Source organism: Nerophis lumbriciformis, linkage group LG19, assembly GCF_033978685.3.
Source record: "Nerophis lumbriciformis linkage group LG19, RoL_Nlum_v2.1, whole genome shotgun sequence".
Classification (NCBI taxonomy): Eukaryota; Metazoa; Chordata; class Actinopteri; order Syngnathiformes; family Syngnathidae; genus Nerophis; species Nerophis lumbriciformis.
Window position 1 is genome coordinate 28,102,207 of NC_084566.2, and position 13,843 is coordinate 28,116,049.

The 13,843-nt window shown below is 37.3% G+C and overlaps 1 long non-coding RNA gene across 1 annotated transcript; it reads right to left on the minus strand.

Moving 5' to 3' along the window:
* Nucleotides 1–7,517: 7,517 nt before the first annotated feature.
* Nucleotides 7,518–8,376, minus strand: LOC133619011 (uncharacterized). The gene is made up of 3 exons (XR_009817378.1): nucleotides 8,277–8,376; nucleotides 7,822–8,081; nucleotides 7,518–7,714 (listed from the first exon to the last, which is right to left on the minus strand). It is a non-coding gene; the product is annotated as an uncharacterized lncRNA (long non-coding RNA).
* Between the last annotated feature and the right edge of the window lie 5,467 nt (nucleotides 8,377–13,843).

Below are 13,843 nucleotides of genomic sequence, written 5' to 3' on the forward strand. Positions count from 1 at the left end.
TTTTTCGGACTATAAGTCGCAGTTTTTTTCATAGTTTGGCCGGGCTCCAGTGAGACTTATATATGTTTTTTTCCTTTTTTATTATGCATTTTCGGCAGGTGCGACTTATACTCCGGTGCGACTTATACTCCGAAAAATACGGTAGTTCATTTCAATGGATCAACTTCCTTTGTTTTCACTTTATGGAACTGCGCAGGCAAGTGACGTCAGGGCCACATGGGGCCCACAATGGGGACTGTGTGTGTTTATTAGGGGTGTGGGAAAAAAATCGATTCAAATTCAAATCGCGATTCTCACGTTGTACGATTCAGTATCGATTCTAATTTTTCAAAAATCGATTTTTTTATTATTATTTTTTTTTTAATTAATCAAGCCAACAAAATAATACAAAGCAATACCATAACAATGCAATCGAATTCCAAAACCAAACCCGACCCAGCAACACTCAAAACGGCAATAAACAGAGCAATTGAGAGGAGACACAAACACGACACAGAACAAACCAAAAGTAGTGAAACACAAATGAATGTTATCAACAACAGTATCAATATTAATTACAATTTCAACATAGCAGTGATTAAAAATTCCTCATTGACATTATCATTAGACATTTATAAAAAATAAAAATTAACAATAGTGTCACAGTGGCTTACACTTGCATCGCATCTCATAAGCTTGACAACACATTGTGTCCAATATTTTCACAAAGATAAAATAAGTCATATTTTTGGTTCATTTAATAGTTAAAACAAATTTACATTATTGCAATGAGTTGATAAAACATTGTCCTTTACATTTATAAAAGCTTTTTACAAAAATCTACTACTCTGCTTGCATGTCAGCAGACTGGGATAGATCCTGCTGAAAGCCTTTGTATTGAATGAATAGAGAATTGTTTTGAATCGAGAAAATATCGTTTTTGAATCGAGAATCGCGTTGAATCGAAAAAAATCGATTTATAATCTAATCGTGACCCCAAGAATTGATATTGAATCGAATCGTGGGACACCCAAAGATTCGCAGCCCTAGTGTTTATACTGGAGTCTGATAAAGATCACATTTTACTTGCAGTGTAAACAGTCAGCTGGAAAAAATCAGATCGGTAACCTTCATTTAACCAGATAAAACACATTGAGCTCAAGATCTTTTTGGACCACTTTGGCCAGCAGTGTAAACATAGTCTGTGTGAGCTTGTGATGATGCCCACTGCGTGAATATTTCCTTTAGTTTGGCTGGCAGTCTTCAAAGTACCCCAAAGCTGCCACAAACGATTGGAGAATGCGGGCAGAACTGTGGACACTTTGTGATTTGGATAACATCGGACTGTCTGCCCTGCAGAATGAATTTGAGGGCCAGTCATAGACAATTTAGAGTGAAAAGCACATTTTATTTTCACTAGCATACAAAACATTCTAACTTGCATTGTTTCCCTGGCTTCAAGACTCTCCCTAAGGACAGTGCGGCGAAGACACAACAAACTCCCTTCCTGTCTCTCATGGATACACACCTGTTGTTGTTGACTTTGGACTGACTGACAAGAACACCAAGGCCACGGAACAGAGACAAGCGGCAGGCTTACACACACACATGCATCCACAAAAAATATACGCCACACACACATATCCCACCCCCTATCCAACGCCCTTGACGTAAATCCTTTAGGGGTGATGGATGGCTGGGCAGCGCCTGAAGAGCTGCAGCCTGCCACCGTAGCCCCCACTCCCTCCCCTCCGTTGCAAGTCTTGAGTTGTATTTTTTAATATGTATATGTGCTTTGCTATGGAGTTTTTTTTCCCATTCCAGACTGGGCTCCCTTAGGAGCCCAGTCTGGATTGTATTTTTTCCTTGACCTTTTTCCCCATCTTTTACGGTGCGCCTTGTGGCGACCCATCAGCGTTCGTGTTCTGTGACCCTGTACACCGTTTGTTTGTCTAATCTTGAACGGGTTTGTGCTGAAAACAAAGTTTCGTAGTACTTGTGCAATGACAATAAAGACCTACCTACCTGTGATGACACTTAAGGCCGGATTTACCAAAGATTAGCCTGTACTAAAACATGTGTAAACCAGATAGCATAAGCAAAGCTGATCTACTAAATATGTGCAAAGTGGATTGCATCTGTTAAAGGGGAACTGCACTTTTTGGGGGAATTTTTCCTATCGTTCACAAACATTAAAAAAAGACATGATGACAGATGTATTCATTTAAATGCATTCTAAATATTAAATAAATGCGATCAATAGTCCACTTACAATGGAGCCTATGGGAGCTGCTCTATTCTGTCTATAATCCCTTAAAAAACATCTAAATACCTCCATTAGGGTTTTATATACATGAAGTGAGTATATATGTAATGTGGTGACGGTCACATTTAGAATAACATTCAATATTTACGAATTTAAAAAAATGTAAGCATACGTGGTACATTCATTTTAAAAAAACGCATCACAACTTTCTCTTTTTTTTAACTACATCACTGATAAATACTCACTGCAGACTTCATGAGAGCCAACAAACATAATAAAACATCACTTACTGTACGATGTCTGCTGTCATTAGGATGCCGACTAATAGAATCTTGTTATGTTCCCGTTTTAAATTAAAAATGACTCATAATCACGAGGCAAAGGGGCAGCGGAACCAAGCGTCTTTTTGTGTCGTTCTCGCCATTTCCAGGTCTAAATTGGCTGTCAAAGTGTACCAACATTTCGGATTACATCTTCGTCCTTCCTGAGCGGCATGATTTATGATCTCGAATAAAGTTTGACGAGCAAGGAAACGAGGGAACAGCTGATCAGTTGATGATGTAAACATTGGCATACAAGGTTGTGATCACGGCGCCGCTATAAATAGTTTGTCTGCGTTAGCGCTTATAATAACAATATCACTAATACTTACCGTATTTTTCGGACTATAAGTCGCATTTTTTTTTTTTTACATAGTTTGGCCGGGCTCCAGTGCGATTTATATATGTTTTTTTCCTTCTTTATTATGCATTTTCGCCAGGTGCGACTTATACTCCGGTGCGACTTATACTCCGAAAAATACGGTAGTTAATATTCAAGTCATGAAATCTAAATGGAGTATTGTTGGCGCTTTTTTGGATGTTTTTTTTTTTTATTGGATTTTATGGGCGACATAAAACCGACACAGTCATTTTGAAAAATCCCTCCTTTTTGGGACCACCCTAATTTTGATAGATTTCACCACCAGGGGTGCAAATGAGACATTCTCTATTAGATGCAGTGGTTTTCCATATTGGGACCATGATTCCGGTCATAAGTTGTTCACCGGTCCTCATATGGGAGGTACTTTTCCTTGTTGGTGTCTCAAGAAGGGTAGACACACACACACACGCACACCGTGTCCAGAAGATTGGATCGTGCAGAGCACTGTTGATTTTGAATGACACGGTATGCTGAGGTCAGCACATGTGTCGCACACTCACCGCCCACTTCATTAATTACACCTGTTGATCATGTTATCTTTCTTTTCGTCAAAAAAACTGGTCAAAAGTGGTGTGGATTTAATTGCCACATTTTTATCTCCCTGGTACGCTCGGGCATTAATTCATTAACAGTCACACAGAGGAACTGTTAGGCAGTTGATTAGATAACAAATGAGTGCAAAAGGAAGAAATGATCCGCCAAATGGTTGCTCCTCGGTCACATTGTGGAGGAGAATTAAACGTGGAGGAGAAGACCAGCACATCGGACTGAATTATTCATTTGTTCTGCGCCATCTGGATGTTTTTCAGGACATATAGGTAACTACAATGTCACTCACCGGAGCATAGCTCTCCCACAAAACACGTTTGTTTGAATCGTCACATGTTCCACCGCAGGCCTGCAGGTGGCGGTAAGGTACACAAAGCAAGCTTACAAGATGAAGGTAAAAATGATATCTGCGCCAAAATGTAACGACCTCTTCCTCTTCTCCTGTACAAAGATTCGGTTACATTGTGCAAATGACCAACATTTCACTAACAAGTTCTCTTTATGTTAATAAATCCGACCTGTAGAGGTTGTCCTCTAGTGGGTTCCTCGGACCACCACACACTGCCACAAGAGCCCGGATTTCTGGGTACAAGACAGTTTTATTTGCATCAAGTTGACTCGGCTTTTGCTTTCCACACAGTAAATTCCATTGTGTCAAATCAACACTTAAAGAGTTAAATTTAACACTATTCCCGAGTCTATATGGTCCTAACCTGAACTGGTGTTAAATTTACTCTTTCCATAGTGTTAAATTTATAGAGTTAAATGAACACTAAATAGAGTCGAAAATTGTAACACTGTAGAGTGTTGTCTGGTGTTAAATTTACTCTTTCCATAGTGTTACATTTATAGAGTTAAATGAACACTACATAGAGTCAAAAATTGTAACACTGTAGAGTGTTGTCTGGTGTTAAATTTACTCTTTCCATAGTGTTAAATTTATAATGTTAAATGAACACTAAATAGAGTCAAAAATTGTTACACTGTAGAGTGTTCAACTTATTTTTTAACTCTGATTAGTGTAAATATTACTCTTGAGTAGTGTTGATAAATTACTCTTCTGTGGTGATAAATGTACACCAAGTTAAATGTATTTGCTCATTAACACTGCTTTGGTGTTCAAATAACTCTGATAAGGTTTCATAATATGTTGATTATTCACTCCCTTGCAGTGAAGAAAAAAATATTTAGTAAATAGTAAAAATGCTTTAACATTGCAGTGTTTATAAAACCTCACACTATTTCTGAAAAAAAAATGGTGCTCGTTCTACTTGATTTACTCTTGTGCAGTGTCAAATTAAGTCTCAACAACTTTGTCTTGTAAATAGCAAGAGTGAGTGCAAAACACAGTAATACAATATCATACGTTTAATTACCTTTATTTCTTTGTCAGGCAGAACAATCAACTTTAGGGAGAGAATACAGAAAGGGTGACCTTAGGTCTGCATGAAATGGCAATATGGGACAACATACAATGTGGAACATGATGTTCCATACGCCATTTGAACATCAATTGGTTTGGAGTAAGGCAGTTTCTTTATGTCCAAAACCTTAACAACTTTGTCTGGATGCAACCTGACCTTATAGGCATGGTAATGCTCCTCAAAACACAGTTTCCATCAGTTTCCCACAGAGCAATACATCATCAGCTTTGACAATAATATTTTTTATCTTACAAAACACAGGCATGTCAAATGCCACATCTGAACAGACAATGAAAGTCACAGCGGTACTCTGTACACTTCCTCCATGGATGAGACAAAACCATTCATAGTAGACTGACTTAATCCAGCTACCTTAAATTGTGCAACAGCAGTGGTACACATATCAAGACTGCTCCTATTAGCTTGTCTCGACTGTTCAGATGTTGTGGCTGACTCATCTACATTAACTGACACTGTCTCTTCTGTCCTGTTTAAGTGAACATAGGTGCCAATCTGTAGTTCAGTACACTGAGTGTTTTGTTTTCAAATGCTTCCTAAAACCAGAGAAAGTACCAAACACACCACCACATCCAGTTTGAACGCATTTAAGGTTAATATTTTTTCCAGGCAGGTAACCGTGAACTAAACGTAAATGTCGAACAAGCATGTTTGAACTCGGGAACTCAGCCTGACAAACAAAACACTTAATGGTGGAAGACAAAAGTCAAACACTACAGAAGCAACCTTGTCCTAATTTCAGCAACACAAGGACTCTCTTTGACCTTCCCAACATCAATGTTGTACAAAGTAGTCTGGATGATCGTGTACATGTTGTGGAGTATGGTGTGGTATGATGTTGCAAACACAAAGTGTGCTTTAAACAGTTCATCAAAAGCACCAAGAGAGGAGTGTGACCTGCAAGGTATGGCATTCTTGTCGAGAATTATGAACTCCAACAGCCAGGAGATAGGGTTGAGTGCTGGTAGTAATGGTGTCAAGATGTTCTTGGATGCTTGTTCCAGTCTATGGAGAGAAGAATAAAAACAAATCAAGATGGTTGTGGTTATATTGTAGAAATGATTACATAAATTATTGTAAACTAAAAATCCTTTATTAGAGAACAATACAAACCTTCTTGAAGACCACAAGATGCTTCTCATCCCGGGATGCAGAAACTTTTCCTGGCCTCTTCCGACCTAGAGCAGTCGGTGGGATCAAGTGTAAGAGCAGCAAAATCGATGAGAGGTCATTGTCCCAACCTGAAACAGAACAAGTTTGATAGCCTACTTCAAATGTGGACCAACAATTTAATTTAATACACTGCAAGGTCAGTGGCATTTTCATTACTATATATATATATATATATATCACCTATGAACCCACGCCAGGAAACCAACCGAAAAAGAACAGAAAACGAAACGACATCATCTGGTACAACCCCCCATACAGCAAAAACGTCTCAACTAACATTGGACACAAATTCCTCAATCTGATTGACAAACACTTTCCCAAAGACAACACCCTAAGAAAAGTATTCAACAAGAACAACATTAAATTGAGCTACAGCTGTATGAACAATATACGACAAATCATCTCAAACCACAACAAAACAATTGCAAATGAGCCGTCGGCCCCCGGACAGAGCGACTCCAAAACCAACAAAGGTTGCAACTGTCGAAAGAAACCTGATTGCCCTCTCAACGGGGGGTGCCTACAAACATCAGTTGTCTACCAATCTAAGGTAACACGCAAGGACATTAACACATCCGACACATATGTAGGATTAACTGAGGGAGAGTTCAAAACCAGATGGAACAATCACAAGGCTTCTTTCAGGAACCAAAACCTGCGGAATACCACAGAACTCAGCAAACACATTTGGGACCTCAAAGACAATAATGTTGAATATTCAATAACATGGCAAATTCTTGCATCCAGCACACCTTACAATAGTGGTAATAAAAGATGCAACGTATGCTTGAAAGAAAAACTGTTTATTATTTACCGTCCAGACCTGTCATCCCTCAACAAGCGCAGCGAAATTGTAACAGAATGCCGCCACAGACGGAAACACCTCCTAGGTAACACATGAGCCAATCACCACGCCCCTACACCAGCCTGTACCCACCCACTCTGTGCCCTATATAATCCATGATATGTGAATGCTCCCATTAAAATCTCTTGATGATTGAGGGAACCCCCCCTTATGAAACAGGCCTGTAGAGATGAAATAGTCTTGTGATTATTTTTCCCACACACACATACATACATATATATATATATATATATATATATATATATATATATATATATATATATATATATATATAAATAAAATATATATATATATATAGTATATTTTATTTATATATATATATATATATATATATATATATATAAATAAAATATACTATATATATATATATATATATATATATATAAAAATAAAATATGGCACTTTAAAAACACCTGAAGAAGCCCTTTTTTACAAAAAATATCTTCTTGGTGAGGCCAAAGACTTTGGAATTTTGTTCTAATTATGGTTGTAAGTCTGCATTTTGAACATGCTTCCTCATTTAAATGAATGTATCCTTACAAACATCTTACCAAAGTCAACGTTCACTTCAGCCCCATCCTCAGGAGGGTCAGCTGCCATCAGGAGTTTCTCAAGCTCAGTGATGGAGGGAAGCTTTCTGCATTGTTGGATGATCTTCTTTTTGAATGTGATTGGCTACTTCTCCAGAAACTTGCCCGATACATCCTCTCCAAACAATAGAACAAAATCCTGTTCAACCTGTAGTGGGAAGTTAGGTACCAATTTTAAAATTACACAGTAAACGACAGTTAAAATGTGCAATAGTTGTACAACATTAATACAGAAAATGTTGATGAGATAATTACCAAGCCTTTGATGTCTTTAAAACGAGGAAAATAAGATAGAATGTTGCTTGACTGCTGTGGGTCCAGGACCATGTTATGCCGATGAGCAAATGTCAGCTTCATCTCTTTGATGACCATGTCCACGTCAGCCGAATGTTTCATCAGTGACATCGCTTCCTTGCACTCATCTTCAGACAGGACAATCTCTGGAATGAATTGGGTAACTCGTCCAACAGTTGGTCCTCCCGACTTGTCTTCATCAGATGGTCCTTCCGCCAAAGCTAAACAATATGGGGACATACTACTCATGACAATCACATAGAGTTCAAAACACTTTGTCAGCTGGATTTGACCCAACTTTTATGAAAAAATGTTTGGCTACTAGCTGAAAAGCATTGCAACAAATGCAACAAAACCAATAAGTGCTCATATGACTATTCTATTTAATACATTTTTCAAGAATAATATAGGATTACCTCCAAATGATGATCGCCTTTCTTTAGCACTGCATCTCTGAATAGTTTTAATTCTCCAGGACAAGTACCCAGTACCACTGTTGCTATCATAAAAATGTTCCTTTGAGAAAATTGCAAAAATAGGCACTATTAGTCACAACATACTCTGGGACGACTCAAAATAAAAACTATAACAACAATTAAGAGTGTGTAACTCACATAGCCATTCTTGAAAAATGGTTCTTTGAGGTTGGAGAACAAGTTCACAATTCCTTGTGCATACATTTCCTTCACCTGTCTAGATGGAGATGTACAAAAAAAAAAAAAATCACATTCAAGTTTATTTGTCATACACACGTTTTATAAGATGTAGTGAAATGTTTATTATTTAGATTTAAAATTACTCTGAAACCTAAATAAGAACACATGCGCCAATCAAAACCAATAAACAACTTACCCATTCTTCTCCGTCATCTCAGCTGCCAGTATATTCACCAATTTTCTTCTGCTCTCATCTGTCAAGGACTTAGTTCGGTTGTATTCATTTATTAAATATTCTCCACCCGATTTCTTGGTAAGAATGGATTTCACCAGCTGAAATAAAAATATCAAACAAAAATATAAAACAGTTTAAGAAATCTATATTTAGTACAATACAATGTTAAAATCTGGACATAACTTAAACATAGCCCTCATACGATGCAATTTAAGATCATTGTTCGAACCATTTTAATCCTTGTTCAATAGAGAGCGTTAATGCCTGTATGAAGTCTTACTTGCATAGCTTCAAAGTCCAGCCTCTGACGCTTTCTGGTAGGAGTGTCTTCAAGGATGATTGTGTCTGAGTCCGATGAACAAACGGATGATTGGGACTTTGGAGAGGTTACCATGGAGACAGATTCTAACCACCATTGCAAAAAGGAGAAAGAAGACATGTTGGACACAATTTGCTCATAAACCCACACCTAATCTAATGGAGAATATCGGTTTGCTTTGAAAAAAAAAGTTACTTAGCTTGATTATAAATAAAGATTTACCTCTTCTCACTATTGGAATACAAATGTTAATATAGCTTACAAATTTAAAGCGGTAACAAACCTGTTTCGTATTTGATGGTTAGTACCCCAGTGGATGGATCCTTCACAATTTCCTCAAAAACATCATCGTCTATCTCAGTCCCTGAACTGTCAACAACTTTGACACCTTCTGTTATAGCTGGGACACCGAATTTGGAAAATGCTAGGAAACAGAAAAAAAGCAGAAACCGACAGGTCATTTGATATATTTTTAAAATGAGTTTCAAATCAGTTATTTTGAAGCAAAACATACAGCCAAAGTTGAAAGGCCCAGTCAAAACAAATACTGTATACACAAATATAAGAAAAATGATCATTAGAAAAACCTAATGACTTGATACTCCTATATATAATTTCAAATAGAGCTACCAAAAAAAAGGGCCAACAAATGTGAAATTGCACACTCAATTCAAAAAACACATAAAATGAAACATGATTTATGATACCTGTAATCTTATCTGCATATTTTCACGCTGGTAAGCTAACAGGTGATTGTTTAGTAACCTCGCCATTAACAATGTAGAAGCAAAAATATTTACACACACACCTCATGATTTTGTGCTCTGGCCACCTATGCTCAATAGTGCCTAGACCAGGGTTACTCACTATTTAATTTTGTGTGTTTTGGATTATTTTGTGTGTTTTTTAAGTCATTTCATGGGTTTTTGTAGTGTTGTGTGGGGTATTTTATGTGTTTCAAGTCATTTTCTGAGTATACTGTGTTTTTAAGTCATGTTGTTGTTTGGGGTATTTTATGTGCGTTTTAAGTCATTTTCTGAGTTTTGTGAGTATGTTGTGTGTTTTTGTAGTGTTTTGGGGGTATTTTATGTGAGTTTTAAGTCTTTGTATGCATTTTTGTAGTATTCCGTGTGTTTTTTAAGTCATTTTGTATGTTCTTTAAGTATTTTGTGTGTTTTTGGGGTATTGTATGTGTGTTTTAAGTCTTTTATGGGTTTGGTTGTATTCTGTGTGTTTTTTTAAGTCATTTTATGGGTTTTTGTAGTATTCTGTGTGTTTTTTAAGTCATTTTATGGGTTTTTGTAGCATTTTGTGAGTGTTCGAAGCCATTTTGTGTTATAACAACATAGAATACGGAGTGTTGTATGGATTTTTGGAGAGTCCATCTTCCTATGCCGAATTCTTACGAGATAAGATTTCATGCGCAATTCGACTGTCGTCATTTAGAAATGTTTTTATTTTGCAAAAAATCTGTAATGGAAACCCAGTTACAGACACTAAATTTGGAATTAAAACCTATCATTTGAGTTATAATATACACTTTGTGCTTACCATTAGTTATAAAGTGAGAGCAGATTTCTATAACTAAATTCAACTGAATTTTAATTTAATTGAAACAGTGCTATTAACTAACATACAGCTTTTTAGGAGCAACATTCAAGCTATTTTCCAGCACTTTCAAGATAAAATGTAAACTTTTTAAAGAAGCCAAAGCTTTAAATAGACTATATACATCTATATATATACTGCATGACAAATAACCGGGCTTGCCCCACCCAGACACATTTGATGCTTACACCGAGAGCAACACAATTACATCAAACTATACATTTTTAAATTATGACACTGGCCATCATAGAGTAAATCCAGCATTTTCCAGCACATTTATATATATATATATATATATATATATATATATATATATACATATATATAAATAAATATATATATATATATATATATATATATTTTTTTTTTCGTTCATTGTTTCAGAGAAAGCAGTTTATCGGAGTCAAATTCCTTGTGTGTTATACATGGCCAACAAAGATGATTCTGATTTGAAACCTGGAAAACACTATATTTCCAGACATTCAAGGCTGTGTACAAACTCTGCTCATAGCACAGTTAAAGCTTGTGTGCAAACATCACATTCACAATATCAAATTCCTACCTGCATTCAAAAAGTCCGACAAATTTGGTTCCGTTATTCTAACAACTTTTTGGACATCACCCAGTCTCACTTTTACCAGCATTTTCACTGTAGAAAGTACATAACACATAAGCAGGATTAGAGCAACATAATAAAGATCCATCCACATGCACATTTCATTCAGAATGCCGGAAAAGAAGTCAACGTATCACAGTTCTGGGTATATGTGATACAGCAGCCTTTTTTTAAATTATTATTTTTAAGAACTGCAATGCATTTGTGAAAGTAAGTTATAAATACTTACATGTATGTATGCATATATATATATATATATATATATATGCATCTATACTGTAACGGACTGAGCCCTATGTTAGTTTATTTAATAGTTACAAATGTTCTGGTTTCTGATATAAACTTGAAGCCAATTGTTACATGCAGTTTACAGAGCAAGGGGAGGTTCAAGTTTGGTCTGTGTGTGTAACGAAGAACAGAGTAAAAGCCGGTTTCTGTGCGTTCATTATTATATATTTATTTTGGCGTTGAATACAGCTTACAGCTTACATTCATTCACTGTTGATAACGGCGCGAGTGGCGTCCTTACAATACTTACATCTTTAAACTCTCCCTTTCCCAGCCTGTACACGGAGCATATCGTCACAAGATTATACAATGATAAAATTACCCGGCACACTAACCTGATATTAGACATAGAAACACTGTGGTATTTATACGAGTTCCTCTTTTCGCTTCGTGGCAGCGGCGGTCAACTCACCTGTCCGCCCAGTGCTCTGCTAGCCTCGTCTGCTAGTTACGTCTGTTAGCCAAGCGGCTAACATACTTAGCTTCCAGTGTTGTGGGCGCGGAATGACAAAGGTACTGCCTTATTTGGACTGGGTGCAAAAATAATCTATTTTTGGGCTTAAATGTTTCCTGTAAATGTAACAAACGTGTTAAAATGACTCTTCTAATGTTGTGCTCTGTGGTCGAAAAACCCTTGTATTAAAAGTTAGAAAAATAAATACATTAAAAAAAAATATATTAAAAAAAAAAATTATAATTAAAAGATATAAGTACTGAAGCACTCCATTAGGCATTTGAAGTACTCAAGTACAGGGATCAATGTACATCACTATACTACAGTGAAAACCGGTATTTTGTGAATAAGTGAGTAAAACATAAGTTTTCCAGGTTTATACAGTATATAATTATGTACAATTTACACATCAAATATTCTATTTCACATAATGTTTGAAATTGTCCCACATCCCGCGCAAAATCGAAGTCTGAGGTGCCTAACATTTAAGCTAACATTCACTGGGTGACATTAGCCCTTTTAGAATACCATATTTATTAGATACAAAACCATACACAAATAACTTAATTACATATTGAGCAACAATATAAAGTAAATTCTGACATGATGCTACAAATGACAAATAATTGATTTAGTAAGAGAGGAGAAGCAACTTACCACAGTCCTTAAACATCCAGAATATGGCGTCCAGAAAATTCTTCAGGGTGTGGACACGAGGAGTGGCTGGAGGGCGGGGCTAATCAGAGTACCTCTAACACTGTCTCGTTTAACGATGGAAATCAACACCAACACTGGGGGGCGTTTTACTCCAGCTGTTGTTGTAATAACTCTGATAGATGTAATTCATGTTAACACTGCATATTTAACACTGGGGATTTTACTGTGCAGCAAAATGTCTTTCTTTTCAAAGTCCGTGTCTCTCTCTCTCTAGGACTCCCACTCCAACTCCAACCCCGTGTCTCATTCCGGCTGCTGCTAATAAAGGCGACAGGTGTTTAGATAACAAGGCCCACTTTGGCCATCTACTCACCTGTCGCTGTCTTCGAGGCCGGTCCTGGCACACCTCGTTCCGCGGCAGGCCCGCAGGCCACGCCCCCCTCCACAGTCCCATATAGGGTTGTACGGTATACCGGTACTGGCATAGTATCGCGGTACTAATGAATCAAAAACGGTGCTATACTCTGTTTGAAAAGTACCTGTTTCCGGTCATGACAGCGTGTCGTCACATCGTCATTGCTGGTTTTTACAAGCAGAGGAGCATATTCGGCAACGCACAGTCACGGAGTATCAATCAATCAATCAATCAATCAAGATTTACTTATATAGCCCTAAATCACGAGTGTCTCAAAGGGCTGCACAAGCCGCAACGACATCCTCGGCTCAGATCCCACATCAGGGCAAGAAAAAACTAAACCCAATGGGATACAATAAGAAACCTTGGAGTACTTACAAGCAGACACAGTGCGTAGAGAACGGACGCATTTTGGCCTAAAAACTAACGATAAAGGTGAAGTTATAACACTGAAACGCCCTCAGGAAGAGGTGCTTTAAGACATGGCTAGCTAGTTAGCGGCCCACGTCCATTCGCAGTCGGCAGTGTTTTAGCTACTTCTAAATCACTAATCCTCACCTCAATAGCGCGAATAAAGTACGTTTCTTACAAGTATCATCCCTTCAGGACGAGGAATAGCTAAACATGCTTCACTACACACTGTAGGAGGATACGATAGCTAACCGCTAACAGCAAGCTAGCACCCTGAATGTAAACAAATGCCATGGGTGGATCTACACCTCACATCCACTGTAA